General features: G+C 42.8%; 1 long non-coding RNA gene across 1 annotated transcript in view; it reads right to left on the bottom strand.

The window, feature by feature from the left end:
• Window positions 1-13,798: 13,798 nt before the first annotated feature.
• LOC311320547 overlaps window positions 13,799-15,000 on the bottom strand; it is a 1,320-nt gene continuing 118 nt past the window's right edge. The window contains exons 1-3 of the long non-coding RNA XR_014630846.1: window positions 14,950-15,000; window positions 14,450-14,607; window positions 13,799-14,214 (exon numbers count right to left, since the gene is read on the bottom strand). The exon at window positions 14,950-15,000 is cut by the window's right edge and continues 118 nt beyond it. This is a non-coding gene — a long non-coding RNA (uncharacterized lncRNA). The remainder of the gene's footprint in view (window positions 14,215-14,449; window positions 14,608-14,949) is intronic.

Genomic DNA, 15,000 nt, shown 5'->3' with positions numbered 1-15,000 from the left:
GAATCATGAATTAACATGATTCATTGAGTGGGCTACTGTAGCTGTAACAGTGCCATGTACACTTTTGTCAGTTTTAATCTCTACTAATTTACTATGATACTATTGCCAAAAGTTGAACACCATAAACCTTTTTTCATAAAACAATACAAAAACCAGTTATCATATGGATGTGAGGATTTTGTTTTTTTGGTCAATTTTCTCATTACTTGCACAACAGCCTAATTTGAAAACGCAAATCCTATTGACCCACTGAAAACTCAGCGTCCTATTGACCCGAGCATAAGGGAGAGTTTATAAATAAACAAATAGATAAATAAATAGATAAATAAATAGATAAATAAATAAATAAATAAATGTAATCATAAAGCACATTTTGTTAATTTTAACAACAAAATTAGCACAGCATAAGAATAACTCGGGAGTTGTAGGCCTACACAAGTGTTACATTTTACACTGACCCACCAATAAAAGTGCTCAAAATTCTTACCTGTAACTGTGTGTTTTCCTGAGGAAGACAAAAATAGTGTCAGAGTTCCCTGGAGGGCGTTGTTCTGTCGTCTGTCTGTGCTCGGGGGGGATGCGGCAGGTGAAGAGATGCTCTCAGGAGGAATCCCGGCGAGGCTGTCGTACCCACGCTCGGCCCGTCCCGCTATTTAAAACACCCAGCGTGAGGGCGGGGAGGGGGCGGCGGGAGGGACAGACGGACTGAAAGAGGGATAGGAGGAATGGGAGGAGGAGGAGAGAGGAACTTGCTTAATCGCAGGTGTGTCTTTTGTCTCGAGGGGAGGGGCTAGAGCAGTGGAAACCATTCAAGCCCTTTATCCTCTGACAATAGGAAAGTGCCGTGTCACCGAAGACCTGTTATTACGGAATGGTTCAGCCTGGGTCCAATTTCCAAATGTTTTGTTGTGTAGTCTGGAGATGCTTATATAATATTAACAGAAACCCCACCCACACCCTGTGAAATACGCTTTTGCGTACAATTTTATTGTAAAACTGTCAATTACTTTCCAGTGAATAGCATATACTATTATTTGTTTTATATTTATTCTTTATTTATTGGGGGGGGGGGGGGGGGGCATGTGACGGAGCAGTTTCCTCCCTACCTGTCTTCTGAAGGCTGCCGATAAACCTTTCAGAAAACTTTAGGGAGTGTGTGGTTAAGAACTGGTCTAACTGCTATGGATACCGTGCCTCTATGTTGGAACAATACCATTGTGTCTTGCCGTTTTGTTCTCCTCAGCACCTTTGACTACCAGGGAGGCTGAGGGCAAATGTTATTGAACTGGGTAAATAAAGAGGACAGAGGTGAATGTGGCGGACAGGTGCAGATAGTTCAAAAACACCATCCAGTGCAATCAGAAAGTATTCGGGCCCTTTCACTTTTTTCACCCACACACAGACACACACACACACACACACACACACACACACACACGCACGTTTGCAGCTATCTTGGACAAGGCTCCTTCGAAAAAAAGATCTAATCTAAACAGGACCTCCCTGGTTAAAGTAGACTGAACTCAGGCGAGGTGCCAACTTGTAGCTTGGGTGGATAATATGAACCAAGTATAAACGTCATAGGGTTATTTGCTTATGAATTATGGTGTGAGCCAAGGGCGTAGGTTTGGTTTCAACATTGGTAGGGACCATATAACAGTGTAGCCTGCATACACAATTTTTGCTGGGGACGAGAGGTTAAACCTCTTAAATATTCTTATATTTATGAAATTGAATAATACCAATACAATGTTCTTAGTGTATCTCATCCTGCCTGCAGCTGCGTCCCTCCACTCTCTCTCGACTTCTGCTGCTGCTGCGTCCCTCCACACTCTCTCTCTCTCTCTCTCTTGGTTGCTGCTGCGTCCCTCCACTCTCTCTCTCTCTCTTGGTTGCTGCTGCGTCCCTCCACTCTCTCTCTCTCTCTCTCTCTCTCTCTCTTGGTTGCTGCTGCGTCCCTCCACTCTCTCTCTCTCTCTCTCTTGGTTGCTGCTGCGTCCCTCCACTCTCTCTCTCTCTCTCTCTCTCTCTCTCTCTCTTGGTTGCTGCTGCGTCCCTCCACTCTCTCTCGGCTGCTATCTCCGCTCTCTCTCTCTACTGCTGTGTTTCATGCAAAAACATGATTTTATTAAAATTGAGATCTTCATAGGATTTTTAAACTGACATTCAACTCATACATGGATATATCTGTCCATTAGGGGAGTCACAAAATACCAGACAGTAGGCAATACCTATTGTGAAATTCCACAATCCTGGATGCCTAGTTCGATACCATAGTTTGGGGAAAAAAAATTCTTCAACATACACTACTTTGTTTAAAACACCCTCCAGCCAATATAGTAAGAGGAAAATTATGAGATTCCAGTTGGCAAGTATACGTTAGCTAATAACTGTAGGAAACCAGGCTACACAGGGACAGGCTTGTATAAAGAACTACAGACCTGAGCCCTCATAAAACTAACGTTAAGAGCTCTCACGGGCTGGCTAACCTCTAGATAACGTTAAGAGCTCTCACGGGCTGGCTAACCTCTAGATAACGTTAAGAGCTCTCACGGGCTGGCTAACCTCTAGATAACGTATGAGTATTCAGTTTCCCCTATAATTGTAACAAGAACCCCTGTCAGGCTAAAACAATGTATTTATTTTTATATCAAAACTTATGACTTTATCACTGACATTTTTTAGCATAAGTTAATGGGAGTTTAATATGGTGAAAATTAGCATCACGTCTAGCTGGCTTTGACAAAGCTATAGCTAGCTAATAGCCTATCGGCTAGTATTCATTGCTGACACTAACAGTCGTTAGTTGTGAGGACGCCGTGATGTCCCATTCAATTAAATCTGTGATGGGCAGCTAATGTATGATAATGTAATGGCTGCTGCTATCCTAATGTTACAGTATGATAGAAGCCATCTTAACAGTTCGCTAGCTAGACAGCATCAGCAGTTGATCATTTGCCACAATGGAAAGACAAGTGATGGTAGTTTAGGTAACATTAGCTAGCACCAACCTAGCTGGTTTTCATGTGGTTACTGCCTAACGTTAGCTACTTAGTTTACCAGTACCTAGCTAACCTAGCTAACGCTAACGTTACTTACAGTTGCGGAGAAAAAGCTCCTGATATCCCTCATCCTCTTCAGAGGGCCTGATATCCCTCATCCTCTTCAGAGGGCCTGATATCCCTCATCCTCTTCAGAGGGCCTGATATCCCTCATCCTCTTCAGAGGGCCTGATATCCCTCATCCTCTTCAGAGGGCCTGATATCTCTCATCCTCTTCAGAGGGCCTGATATCCCTCATCCTCTTCAGAGGGCCTGATATCCCTCATCCTCTTCAGAGGGCCTGATATCCCTCATCCTCTTCAGAGGGCCTGATATCCCTCATCCTCTTCAGAGGGCCTGATATCCCTCATCCTCTTCAGAGGGCCTGATATCCCTCATCCTCTTCAGAGGGCCTGATATCCCTCATCCTCTTCAGAGGGCCTGATATCCCTCATCCTCTTCAGAGGGCCTGATATCCCTCATCCTCTTCAGAGGGCCTGATATCCCTCATCCTCTTCGGAGGGGGAGGCGACATTGTGGTGGATGTACCTGAACGGCTGTCAGAATCACAACTGTATAGCTTGCTGTCAGCGTCTATCTGTAAGGCTGTTGGTCTTCAGATCCAGCAAAATGTAAAAAAATGCAATGATCTATCTTAGCCAAATGAGCCAATCAAACGTGAGTTTAAAAAATATCAAAATAATACTGGGATGGCACATTCACGGTGGAGGAAAGGGGTAGGCTAAAGGTCTAATATGTAACTCCGAACAATGCAAACTAACTCACTCAAAATGGTACGGTCAATTCTGTCTTTCCAAACTATTGGAAGGTCATCTAAATTATCTAATATAACTGCACTCCAAAGATAATGCGAACAAGGTTGCTTAAAAGTTGGTAGGGACAATTTGGGCCTCCCAAAATGTTGGTAGGGACATGTCCCGACCGTCCATACGCAAACCTACGCCCTTGGTGTGAGCATACAGTACAGTACATGCCCATATACCCACATACCTATATATACTGTATATATATCCAGACCCCACCCAGACATGCAGGCAATGAACCACTTTTGAAAGCAAATTGATGATTTAGTTAGTTAGTGATTTAGTTAGATTTAGTCACGCCCCATGCACATTATTGCGTCGCGTTGCGAGCTTCTTGTCTTTGAAATCGAGAGTTTAACATGTTTTTGAAAGATTTTTCAAGGTGCCCACCCACATCCATTGTTTGACCAAAACGGTGGTAGAGCAATTATCAGACTTTCTCAACAGTGCTAGTTTTGTCAACGTTTTGATCTGAACCATTGTATATGATCATAAGTAACCTTAAAACAGAGCTAAACATGCTTTTCCCTTTACTACTCCTTTAACACTGCTAGTGAACACCCTACGTGCGCCTCATGACAGCGCGAGTAAGGTAGGTTCTTTTTTTGAAATAATGACGAAGCGAAAACAGGTGTTAAGAACACTTTGCAAATTAATTAGAAGTAAAAAGCTAAAATATCACATTTACATAAGTGTTCAGACCCCTTTCCTAACGTGAGATTCCAGGATATTCAAAATCAGAATTTGTTGATTGCCATGCAGTTTTACTAAATACTAGGAGTTTGCTTTCAGTCGTGGTGCATAACATGGAGACAGGACATATTAGAATATGGCTGTAACATAACAAAATAGGGAAAACGTGAACAGATCTGAATACTGCATCTCAGACTGCTCAGTAGAAACACTATGATCCATGTTGGCTCAGTATCAGTGATTCATCTCAAAAAGACATCTCCAAAAATACCCACGCATGACGTGATTACTGTAAGTCGGGGATTTTTTTTTTTTTTTTTCATGGGGCCTGAAATTCCTGGTAATTCCCGTCTACAACCTGCTCATACTGATCATTCCAAGAACCTCTTAGACAAGTCTCAACTAACTGTTCTGGTCAAAAGCAGGACAAACTCTATCGGCGTGTCTACAGACTCCTAATTCTCTTCAGCTCCGTAGCACTTATAAAAATCCGTCGATGGCAGAAACTTCAGGGGCACAATGGCGTCATGTTGAGTCACACTTGGAGCTTAGTGAAAGTGAACACCGTAAACCGTGAACGGTCATAATGATGCTGATGAATTGGCCTTGAGCAAAGACAATAGCACACAAAGGTTTTTTCTTTCTTTCACATCAGTACACACCCATTCTCGGGAACAGTTTGGTTGGCGCAGTCACGGTGCGTTTCCATTGCGCTCGCACTCTTATGCATTACGCATAAGGAACACCTCATGACCCAAAAATTCACCCTCAGTGCCTATACATCAGCTCTGTGGTATGCTCTTGGCGTGTGTGTGTGTGCGTGTGTGTGTGTTTCCTAATGATTAGGGCCCGTGACTATGAGGTCATGAGCGTGAAGTGAGGACAGACGAATGAGAAGGGGACAGAGGTCGTGTCAAAGGTCAAAGTTGACAGTGACACAGATTGTGTCAGTGAGGTCAATATGATAGGGAGAGGACCAGACAGACATGGGTCCTGTACAGTAGACCCACAATGCCGTTCCCTGAGACCCCGGGGTGATCTCAGGTCTCATGGATTTGAATTGATGAAAGCAATAAGTTGGAACTCTCCGAATCAACTGGAATCACTTGGAATCACTAGGAATCATTCAGAATGTCCAGGACTGACGTTTAGAATGGCTAGCAATCACTGAGGGTGCGTTAAGTAGCTGAGCGCTCAGTCAGCGATCAGTGATCAGAATTCACTTAACGGGTTGCTCGGTTACGCTCAGACTGATCTGCTCAGAGCACAAGTGAGCAGTTTTGAACTATGATCTGTTTGAGCCAAACACCAGGTCATAATCAGCATCATCACCTGAGAAAAAAACAAAACAAGGGGACGCTGCTCGCTAATCACTCATGATTGACAACAGGTGAAAAGTTCTCGTCTCCTAGCAACTCAGCGCTCGGTGAGAGCAGACCGTAAAGTGGTTTTAAAAACCGCTCAGCGCTCAGAGTGAGCATTCACTCACTGAGCGCTCAGCTACTTAACGCACCCTTAGAATCGCTTAGAATGACTATGAATCCCTTGGAATCATCACGTTACTGATGTAAGCCCATGAAAGGCATTGTGGAGGGTAGGATGTGAGTATTCTGGGAGGATAGAGGAATCGGAGAGGTTTCTACCTGTAACATTAACGCATAGCCTTGAGCACACAGATGCTCTGGATGATAGAGATGAAACAGAAGCGTTTCTCATTTGATCTCTCATATTTTGGCTCGGAAAGAAACTGTTTCCACAGGAACAGGGATGTGAACGCTGAAAAATGCCACTCCTGGTAATATGGTAACAGGCGTGACCTGTCCAACCTGTTCTCCATCCAGACACACACACACACACACACACACACACACACACACACACTTCATTATGAAACCATAACAACTCACCACACGAGCATCTTGTGACTGGAAGAAAGGGCTTTGTGGTTTCTGGGTCTGTTTATCTAAGAATCCTAGTTTCGTTAGTGGTATTGACATGGAGGATGGGTGTGATACATGCTTCAGATGCAAATATGGTTAATGAGTAGAGCTGCCCAAATACATCACACACACAAGCTACAGTATCAAACACAACAGATATAGAGATAACAATGAACAACAACAACAACAACGTGCCACCAGCACAAACCCCGCTGTTCTTCTTCTGGTTTTGTTCAGCTGCTGGTTCACGTTTCACCTCACTTCCTGCTTCCTCATAATCAGTGTACCAGATCGCCTGCAACAAGGCAGAGAGACACAATCATCATCATCATATTCTTCATCATCATCACAACCATCATTATCATGACCATAGTCTTCCTCATCATCTTCATCAACATCACAACCATCATTATCGTGGCCATAATAATCAAAATAGCGAGAGAAAGATTTAGTTGAACTTGTTCCCTGATACCCGAATAAAGAATGTTTGTGACCTGAGAATCATAAGATTCCATCTTTTTTTCCTCTTTTGACTTCCTGCCCAAAACACAATGTTTGTGTGGGGTAAAAAAAAAAAAAAGGTTTTCGATTGATAATACCTAAATGTTAGATGCTGAGAAATATTAACCTGCTGTTATAAAGCGTGATGCTCAATATCCCAGAGATGAACTTTTTTTTCACCCTGATAGAACCTTATACTATAAAGTTGGGTGGTGGTTTGAGACGTCATCAGAACAAAATGCTGCTCTGCTGGTTCACCGGCACATTTTTACCCATTTTTACGACTACCCGTACGCCACGAGAGTCTGAGGTCATCTCCCTTTTGTTATCTCGTTCCTTGTCTCTCTTGGAGGTCATCACAGTTCATCTCTCTCTCGGAGGTCATCTCACACCACCTGCTTAGTATATGCTTAGCCTCTCTCTTTCTCTCTCTCTCTCTCTCTCTCTCTCTCTCTCTCCGTCAGTGAGTCAGTCAGTGTGTTCAAAGACCTGTCCCTGTCTCACCCCTTCCGCTGTGACCCGACTCCTGACTTCTTCACGGCTTAGCCACACTTGTGATTATTATAAGCACACTGTACATTGATACACTGGAATGTGCCTCTTATTACTTAAACCTGCTCCAAACGTCAGCTCTTTTCTGTTAGACTGGTACTGCAGGTCCCTTGAAGGCTTCTCGTAATAACAGATCCAAACTGTTTAGCCCTCAAACAAGGGCACTGTTGTCGAAAGCGGTCACAGGCGATTAAGGTGACAGGCCTGACAACACTATTGTATTTTATTCTATTCCCCAGATAAATACAAGTGCTATATCTGATAAAAAATGGTATCTAGCTTTCATTTGTTTATCTATTCCTCATTCTTATCTATTCATCTAGCCTTTTACTTATCTAGTATTTGTCTGTTCGTTATTATCTATTCATCTAGCTTTAATTTGTTTATCTAATATTTGTTTATTCATTCATCTATTCATTGTCTGTCATCTGTATAATAAATAAATGAATAAATACATAAATACAGAAAGAAAGAAAGAAAGAAAGAAAGAAAGAAAGAAAGAAAGAAAGAAAGAAAGAAAGAAATTGAGATTTCTTTCATTGAGCTCATAAACTTGGGATTGCGATGAAGCCTGTCAATGAATGTGTAAGCTAATTATATGACCTGTGATATTCCTTGGTAATGACATAGTTTAACCACAAGGAAGTCATGTTTTATTTGTCAAAGGCAGGTCGCCCGCCGGCTGTCTAGTTTCCAGTAGATTACCGTCTGTTCACAGGGCTTAAAAAAAAGAAGCTCATTAGCAAGTCCAACATCGCTCATGCTGAGCTGGCAATGTTTGTCCATCCATTTAGATCCTCCAGGCCTGACTACTGTCCCTCACTGTTCACCTGCCTTAATAACTAATCATCTGTGCACCAGTTGCAACTGATCCAAAATGCTGCTGCCAGGTTGCTCACCAGGTCAAAGAGGTCATGCCACATCACCCCCATCCTTGCCTCCCTACATCGGCTCCCAGCGCACCTCAGGATCCAGTTCAAGGTCCTGTTGGTCACCTACATAGCCCTCCATGACCAAGCCCCTGCCTATATCTGCGACCTCATCCACTGTATACTCGTCCAGCCGGTCTCTGAGGTCGTCCGACCAGGGGCTCCTGGTGGTGCCTCGGACCAGGCTAAAGACGAAGGGTGACCGCGCCTTTGGGGCCGTGGCCCTTAGGCTCTGGAATGCCCTCCCTCAGGACAGGAGAGCCTCGACATCTGAGAACTCTTCTAAGAGTCAGTTGTAGACTCATCTGTTCAGGCAGCCATCTGTAGCTCAGCTACTGATTTTTTCTGTTGTTGTGGTTTTTATGTTATAGTAGGAGCTGCCTGTATTTTATATGTGTATTTGTATTTTATGTCTGCATTTTGTATGTGTGATTTGTATTTTTAATCCACTTGTGAAGCACTCTGTGTACTCGTGCTGTGAAGGGCGCTATAGAAATAAAGGTTTACTTACTTACTTACTTACTTACTTACTCAGAACGTGGGCAGACAAAAACTAGGAAATATGACCAAATTACACCAGTTTTAAAATCCTAACTACCAGTCACTCAGAGAATTGATTTCAAAATCTTGCTGCTTGTCTACAAATCATCCTGTGTCTCTGGGTCTAAATCTCTGACATCCCAGATAGCAAGCGGATGTGTAATGATTCTGGGCCATATATGGGCTGGAACTAAGCCACAAGGGCCAGATCTGGCCTGTATATGGCCCAGATCCGCTTGCTATCTGGGATCTGAGACTGGCCTACAGGCTGTCCCACACTGAAGCAGTGTTTTGCTAACATGAAACACAAATAACCCCCATACTGTAGTAGACAAACCCCGGCTCTAACCACTGGTCAAAGTTAAAGACTTTTAAAGAGATTTAAAGAGATTTTACAGTACACTGCTTGCTCTACAAGCATCTACCCTGCAAAGGCTAAAATCATATCTTTTCAGCTTAGCTTTTAAATAGCCTGTATTTGAACTGTTTCTGCTCAGGATCCTGTTTTGATTCTTCTCATCCAGACGTGTAATGTTACTTGCATATGAGTGAACTGTTTATGTGAGGTGGCGCGAGACAGAGCTTCGTCCTGTGTGATTCTCATCCGTCCTGTGTGATTCTCATCCATCTGTGGATGGCGAGGTTTTTAGACCATGAGAATCCGTGATTCTCGTCTGCCGTAGGAGGTGAGATCTGATAGCAAATCGAGGAGTATAGAATCAGTTTAAGGCAATTCCAGAAAAAACATGGCTTGTGCATCTAAAAGTGGGTGTTTGTGTTCTTTTTATTCTTTTGATTTGATCTTTTGTATCTCTTGTCTGTACTTTTGCACTTAAGTGTAAATATTTTACCTTTGCTGTATTTTGGAACAAACGTAGGCTACAGCAATATCATGATTGATGATGAGAACCGTGTCATTTTCAAGAGGCAGCCCAAACGTGCACACACACACAGGGTGGGTGCGCACAATTTTTTGGGAGCCTGCTATTTTTGATCTATCTTTGTTCTTGAAGCAGTGGCACCAGATAGTACCAGTAGCATTTTTATGAACCAATTTGTGCTGGATTAGCCTCTCTGAGCTAAGACTCAAAGTACAATATTGTGGAATGTTCCTTTAAGACATTTGTGTTTCTTCCAAAGTTTTAGTTTGTTGAGCAGCTTCATTTTTTTATTTTTTATTAATAGGCACAATTGACACTCTGGAGTGTGGACACTATTCTTGCGTACAGTATACGTGGAATAGAAGCCAGGTTATCTCACTCCAGACTCAAATATTACGTTGAATCACAGCGCTCCAAATACTACATAATAGAGTCTGTGCCACTTCGCCGCCCAAGCTGGTTTTCTGAGGGCGTATTGACGGGTCAAAATTGAGTGACAGGTCGTAGCAGCAAATGAGAGACGCTAGCCCAGGATAGATGGGCGGGGCCAGGTTGGGTGGGAGCGCCTGATTGTGAGTCATTACTGATTGGTGTCTGGTGACTGGTGCATGAAGAGTCCCAGACCCATAGAACCCACATTCTGATCGAATAGGTGTCAGTGTGTCACTTGTCAGTATCGCTTCCACCCACAACTTGCCCCCACTGGGATCAAACCCGGGTCCTACAAACACACAGCCAACTCCGCTGTGACATCACCGAACAGCTACCGTACCTCTTCAATGGCACAAGCCAGTATTCATACTGCGGAGTGAGTTTTCCCAATTCAACTGGGTTACACTGACCAAATGCATTCATGGGCGGAAGTCTGTGCTCTCTGAGCGCCCTTTCTAGTTTAACCATGCTTTTACACTCAGCTTGCTTGCTGTGAACGAGCCAATAAGTTACCTATAGATAGTTAGAGCAAATGTGTATTGAGGGGGGTGTATTGTAACACTTATTTTGTGTGTGTAATCATTATTATAGATTATTATAGAGTTGGGCCAGGCATTGTGAGGATGAATAAGGAGGAAGACAAATGAGAAGGAAACTGGGTATAGTATATATAATACAGGTAGATATGGGGAAGTGAGCAGAAAGGACATTTTGAGCGGCAAGAGGAAGGGCAGGATGAGGAAGAGGAGTCAAATACTAAATACAAATACTACTCATTCAGGTACTACTTCATTCTTTATGAGGGAAGCTTGGCCGGCTTCTTTGAATTCAAAATCTTCATTTATCGTCATGGATATGCGATCAATTTTAATTAGATTAATTAATTACAGATCATGCAATTAATTAGATACTTTTTAAATCATTTGACAGCTTTAATCACTATATCCGCCTGCGCAGTCGCTGGGGCGGAGGTAATTATGATTTGGAGAAGTAGGCTACTCTTGCCTGAAAGCGTTTCATCAATGTATAACGATGCATAGCCTAATGCACTTGAGAGGTCATCTCCATCCATGCTTCTATAAATCCTCCATAGGCAAATCAGGCAGTTTACCTAATCTTAATAATAATAATAATAATAATATAATAATATATTTTAGTCTACTCTGAACAACATCAAACATGTAGTGTGAGTAGACTGCTCGCCACCTGCCAGATTGTTTTTAGCACTCGAAGCCTATGTAGCCTACAGGCTGTCCGAAAATATCCAAGCAAGCTGTAAGTTAGCGGTAACATAACGCATCAGCTGAAATGCAAGAGTGAGAAAGAGGTGTGACACGTGCGGGTTCATGAGCAGCCTCTACTGCCCTCTGATGGTGCACGACGGTATTGGCTACTCAGATCCTCAGATCCTCAGATTCTGATTCTATCCTCGACTGATATGACCGAGACCCAGCGGCTCAGAAGTAAAACTCACATCCAGGCGGTGAAGTAAGCAGCTTACTTACTTCAATTGGCGGGTTCATGAGCAATCTCTACTGCCCTCTGATGGTGCGCAGCAGTATTGGCTACTCTTGGGCCGTGTCCGAATTGCATACTACTTGCTATATAGTAGGCGAGATGCAGCATGCTGCATCAAAACTGTGCATACTGTATTTCGCCTACTATATAGTAGGTACTATATAGTAGGCGAAATCGGCGAAAAAATGGGCGTAAATGTAGCATAGTCCAGAGCATACTGTTCCGGAAGTCGAGAGGTGAAACGTCACTGGGCTGTGAGAAAAATAAAAAAAGATGGCGAACGAAGAGATCTCCGGGACCGCAGCGGGAGTTTTCAAATGTAAGTATTGACTTAATTTGTCGATGGAAAAATTATTTTTCCGGACAGATATCTTAGTTATAACGACACAGAGCTACAAATGCAGTTTTGTGTATATAGGTGGGGTAGAAATGACATTTCGAAAAAGAACGTCATGATAGCTAGCTGCTTGCATTGATCTCTGTGGTGGACGTTACGTTAGCTAGCTAGCCCAGCCAACGTTAATAGGCTGCTAACGTTACAGGTGTTCAGACGGCTCTTGCTCAAAACGTATTAATGTCATAGCTTAAATGTTATTATAGCTAGAATCAAGACAAACAGAGTAACATTTCCATGTAATATGACCATGATTGCTTAAGAAATGTATAAGAAATGTCGAAATTGTGATGAGTTGTTAAATGGCTGACCTAAGCCACCGAGCCTAACGTTACTTGAAGTTGTTTAAACAATTGTCTGTTCATTCCGTGATTTAAACGAGTTCAACTGTTCATATATCATATATTAGTATTCATTGTCCCATAATACTTCTGGATGTATTACAGGGACCAACGACCACACCAGGGACGATGATCCTCTGGAGGACGGCTGCATGGGTGGCCCCCATCGCCTCTTCCAAGACCCCGTACCACTTCCACGAAGCGGCTGTGGCCTCCCCTCCCTCTGCTGACCCCAGTTCTGGGGCTCTTTAGGTCCTATGAGGTTAGATAACAGTTTTCTAGTGTCATACAAACTGTGAGTCCCTATCAATATATTTGCTATCATGTAGCCTGTAGATCAAAATCACCTTGTACATGACTACAAGGTTCTCTGTGTGCTTTATCCAGGCTGTCTCCGTCGTCCCCTGCAGCCCAGCTTCTAAGATGTAGGTCCTACATAAATCAATATTCAAAGTAAACAGACCGCTGGATTGCTTCTGAACAACAATGCATACGTTAGTTAACTTACTCCAAGCCTTTCAGCGTGGTGTTTCTCTTCCCCGTAAACAGGGAAGAGTTGGCCGTCCTCCAGAGGGAGGACCGGCTGATGTTGAATGGGGGAGAGAGAAGGCAGAGATGAAGGCTGAGTGGAGGGAGGAAAGGGGGTTGTTTAAGGAGAGGGAGGACCGGCTGATGTTGCTTCTAGAAGCCTCAGTCAAAAAAAACTGTTTTATCTTGTTCCATTATTGTTTTTGTTATTTTTTATTAAATGTATTTTCTTGAATTAAATTGGTGTTTGTGTGTCATTCCTTGTAATGTATTCCCAGTCAAAGAACAAATGTCACTATACCTAAAACCAGTCATTAGAGTAAAAGAACATTCCTAATGGACATTGTAGTTTGCAATTAGGCATAAAAGACGGAACACACATGTTGGTTCACAATGCTTCATTGGAATTATTCAGAGACGGTTATGAAAGCATCACTGTTTAATGTGTCTGACTAACGACTACTTGATAAGGGAGTTACATGTCCAAAGCGCTCTGCGTGTTGTGTTAAGACCTTCCAAGTTACTGTACATGACCTGTACACATATCAAGACAATGTGTCTGATGTGTAGATATTACACTTTGTTGAAATGTTAATACATCAAGAAGTAACCTTTACATGTATAATGGAAGAAACACAACCATAAACATTTCTTGGATATTTTTATTACACAATGGTCTTCAAATATACTTTTGACTTGTTTATATTTGGTCAGATCATTAGCTTTCCTTGCAAAAGGTACTGACAGAAGAACGCTGATCTGTTGTCTCCCCCTAAAATACTTAAACTGATTACTATGTACAGTGTTACACATACATTTAAATACAAATACATTTAAACAAATGCCTCAAGGCTGCCTATAACCAACTGATCGGTGTTTAAAGCCTCAAGGCTGTCTATAAGGAACAAGGCAAAGCACACTCATGAACTGATAGACTGACTACTTATGGCAGGATGGGGGTAGTCGTGCTCACCAAGAGCTGCGATCCAGGCAGCTTGTGCTGGTGCTGATGCTGCCGCTGCGAGACACTTTCTGAGGCCATCTCCAGGGTTGGGATGATCTGCAGCTGCAGGACCATGGCCACCATCAAGGTCTTCAACCTTTAAATGGTTAAATGCAATTAGGCCTACTGTAAGTCGCTTAGCAGACACACAAAAGTGTCTGCTAAATAAATGACTAAGGTAATGCTGGACAAAAGTGTCTGCTAAATGACTGATGTAATGTTACCTCCAAAGACTAGCACCTGTGTGTGAATGACAAGACCATTGTAAAGGGTGAGTACTGAGAAAAGCTCTAAATGCAATGAATTATTATTGTTATTGCTATTATTAGCACCTCCATGGTCTTGCCCCATCCTCCTGACCATCACCAAGGTTCCTCTGTGTCGATTTTGACAATCTGAAGTCCCTCCTTGTGTCCGCGCCGTCAAAATAGGTCCTCAGCAGGGAGTGGAGGTTGACTTGGGTGTAAGGACCTCTGTCTTCCATGTGAGCCTACAGGGGGAATATTATTAGGGCAAACTTTAACTCATTTGTGCGTATGGCATATACTTGTCTTTACAATATGATAATAGATAGATGTCATTATCTGTAGAGCTAAAATGTAACATTACAAAGCAGGCGTGTAGTGATGAGTAAACCCAGGTAAACTCAGTTTACCCACCTCTTTAAAATGAGTTGAGTTTTATTGTTTTGCTTACCTGCCTCTCAGAATCTATTTACTATAACATCCCTGGTACAGATGTAACAGTATAGCTAGCCCCAAGCCAGCACATGCGGGGCTATCAACTAACCTAGCTAACTAGCGTAGCTAGCAAGCTAACGTTCAATATTTACCTCAACTACAAGCATGTCGAGAAGATCTCATGACGGCTCTTCTCCTTGCAG

The sequence above is a fragment of the Borostomias antarcticus genome, assembly GCF_949987555.1.
Source record: "Borostomias antarcticus genome assembly, chromosome: 17".
Lineage (NCBI taxonomy): Eukaryota > Metazoa > Chordata > Actinopteri > Stomiiformes > Stomiidae > Borostomias > Borostomias antarcticus.
Note: the sequence above shows the minus strand (reverse complement) of the source record. Positions and strands in the feature narration are given on the sequence as shown.